Source organism: Helianthus annuus, chromosome 10 (assembly GCF_002127325.2).
Source record: "Helianthus annuus cultivar XRQ/B chromosome 10, HanXRQr2.0-SUNRISE, whole genome shotgun sequence".
Classification (NCBI taxonomy): domain Eukaryota; kingdom Viridiplantae; phylum Streptophyta; class Magnoliopsida; order Asterales; family Asteraceae; genus Helianthus; species Helianthus annuus.
The window spans coordinates 81,247,837-81,251,019 of NC_035442.2; positions in this window are offsets into that span (position 1 = coordinate 81,247,837).

The window sequence follows — 3,183 nt, forward strand, 5'->3', positions numbered from 1 at the left end:
AAGCTTGAATTTAGGTTTATATCTCGTTTCAATTTACTAAATGTGCGAAAATCTACTGACACATCCGCAGTAAGATTGTTTATCACATTTTTACTTTACATTTCTTTAGCGTGCTGTGATAATCCACTGATGTACTATCATTTCCTCTTTTTCGCAACAAAACTCATTTCTGAATTTTATCATGTTTTTGGCTTTTTCAAATTTTCTAATGTTTTTGGATTTTCCGAAATTTCCCTACTCCCCCTAAAATGCAAACACATTTCAAAGGAAATTTGAAAACAACTAGACTCTAACCCAATAGAAATATGAAAAGTAAAACAAACTGTACAGAAACTTGACAACTGATATCGAATCACCTCAAATCGCCATTCACTCGGCACAAACAATCAGAACTCCCCCTATCACAAACCATTTTCTCATTTAGATTTCAAAACACTTAAGTTTGTTTTAATCGAAATGACTTTTCCGGAAAATGAGTTTGTGTTGATAAAAACCACTTGTAGATTTATCAATTTTAAGAACGGGTATGTGGTTCATCATCTTGTCTATCTTTTGCCATGAATAGTAAATCAAGTAAAATTTAATGTCCCTGATTTACCATTTTCATTTAAGAACCTTCTGTACCACTTGTAAAAATACAAACATCTCAAAATTTAACCACAAATACCACTTGTAGGATCAAGATTACCACTTGTAGGAATGTTACGTCTACATCACCATTTTACCAAACAGGATGCCGATTCCTGCTTCGCAATTACCAACCTGGAAGCTCCGGCGTAGTCCTTCAACCTGTAAAATATTAAAACACTATTCAAAATCTTTCAAAACAAACTGTTCAAACACTAGAAAGATGCCGATTCCTGATCCACGATATAAACTTGGGATCTCCGGCATAGTCCTTCGACTATTATGGGAAACAAACTTCCATCCAAATCTTTTCAGACTTGATGGCTTTCAACTCTTGAGCAGTCGGGTTGTATGTAGCCTTTTTAGTCGCGTAAAAATCTTTAACCCCTTTAGCTCTCCCACTCAACATTTTCCCAAAAATCTTTTTAACATTCCCGTTGAATGTTTTCTCGACATCAAAATCATTCTTTTCTTTGTAGAACTGATTCGAAATCTTAGTTTTTCCAACTTTCTTTTTCACTTCTTCAAACTTCAATGATGGAAACTCTTCATCATTTACTGAAATTTTCTCCTCAACCTGTGGCTCTTCTGGCTTTGTGGAACCAGATTCATCGCCGACATTCATTTCACCTTTCTTCGCAACCCACACCTAGTTGTCTTTTCCTTTCTTCTCATATTTATTCTTCTTTGAACACTCACCAACCTCGAATTTTGAATTCTCAAAAATTTTAGGTCTATTGGTTGGTGTGTCAACATAAAAAACTTTCTCTTTCAACTTCTGAGAAACTCCCTGTTTTGATTGACACTTTTTGAGCAATTCCATGCAATGTGACCAGCTTCATTGCATCTATAACAGGTTCTAGTCTCTCTTAGATAACATATATCAACTCCATTCTTCTTTCTCTCAGCAAGAAACTCTTTATTAGACTGTCACCAGAACGGTTTCTGCTGTTCCTCCTCAGCACTTCCACCTGACACAAATTCAGATTTTGTTTTAGAATTTTTCATATTTTTATCATTTTCTGGTGGAACAAAACCAAGACCTTTCTTTTTGTAGCTACGATTCTGGTTAGGTTTCTTTTGAAAACCAGACCCAGAATTGTTGCCCTTTTTCTTATTTAAACGTTGCTGAACTCTAGATGTATATTTTTTAGATTTTTCAAAACTTTTCAAAACTTTTAATTCTGGAATATTAACTTCGATAAGTTTGAAAGTTTTGTTTATTAGTTCCGTTTTAATACTCATTATTGGGAACTCTTTATTGTAGTATAATTTGTCCGAACCATTCAAAGTATACACAACTTCGAATGTTTCATCATTTAAATCTGCTTTTGACAATAAAAATTCTTTACTGTAAGACCGTTTATCCGACGAATTTTGACTGTTGACTGACGACTTTGACTTTCTAGACCCAGATTTCGACTCAGACTCCTCATCAGTATCCAACACCTGATCGACCACCTTTTTGATTAATTCAGACTCATGATCAGTATCGGACGAGGTATACATGACATCAATATTATCTGGTAAAACGTCAGTTGTGTCGGTTTTAAGCTTTATATTGACTACTTTTTCCATTTGCTCCTCATTTGGTCTTCTAGGTGAATAACCATCCCAAATTGGAGGCGGACGTTTGTTATAACTAACAGTCGATTTCTTACCACAGTCTTTCTTCTCTTTTAGCTTCTCATCTTTGAAAGCTTCCATACCTGCAACAGTTGTGTAAATACGATCAATGAGATAATCAGAACTAGAATAACTTTGCAATAAGCGTCTAATTCTCTCATTCTCTATTTTCTCTATCTCCAACTCTCGCTTCCACTTAGCACTCTCTTCGATGTAGAAATTTATTGCTTTTTGTTTTGTCATTAAAACTGCATTCAACATCGTCAGTGCTTGTTCTCTCTCTGAGTTTGTCTTTTGGAGGCCAGTTACTGTTTTATTCAAAACATCGTAAGATTCTTTCACATAGTTGAGATTGAACAGTAACTGCTCCTTTTTCTTCTCGTACTCAGCTATGATGTCGTCTTTGGCTGCACAATTCTTGCAAGCTTCCAAGCACTTCTCACACGGCTTGACGACCTCAACAATCTTTTCAACTTCAATTGTTTTAACAACTTCTACCACCTTTTCTACTTCAATCACCTTTTCTTCTTCTTACACAACCTCAGTAATCTTCTCAGCAACATTCTCAGCGTTTTGAATATCACCTTCAGTTTTGGATTATTGTTCTTTAGCAGCTCGTTTCTCCTTCAGTTTCTCCATTCTTTCTACAAAATAGAAATGAAAACTTTCAGGAGATAGATGAGTTTTTGCAATATTTATATGTTTTTCTTCCTCATCATTACTACTGCTGTGATCAGGTGATTGATCAAACTGTACAGACTTATCAGAATCACCATCTGATACATCAGAATCAGACGGTGTTTTATCAAAAACAACTTCCTTTTCTTGAACATTTTCATTTTGTACACTTTTGTCAGAATTCTGTAAATCTTCATCTGAACCCTGTAAACCTTCGTCTGAACTTTCTGAAACTGTTGCAGAATGTTCTGA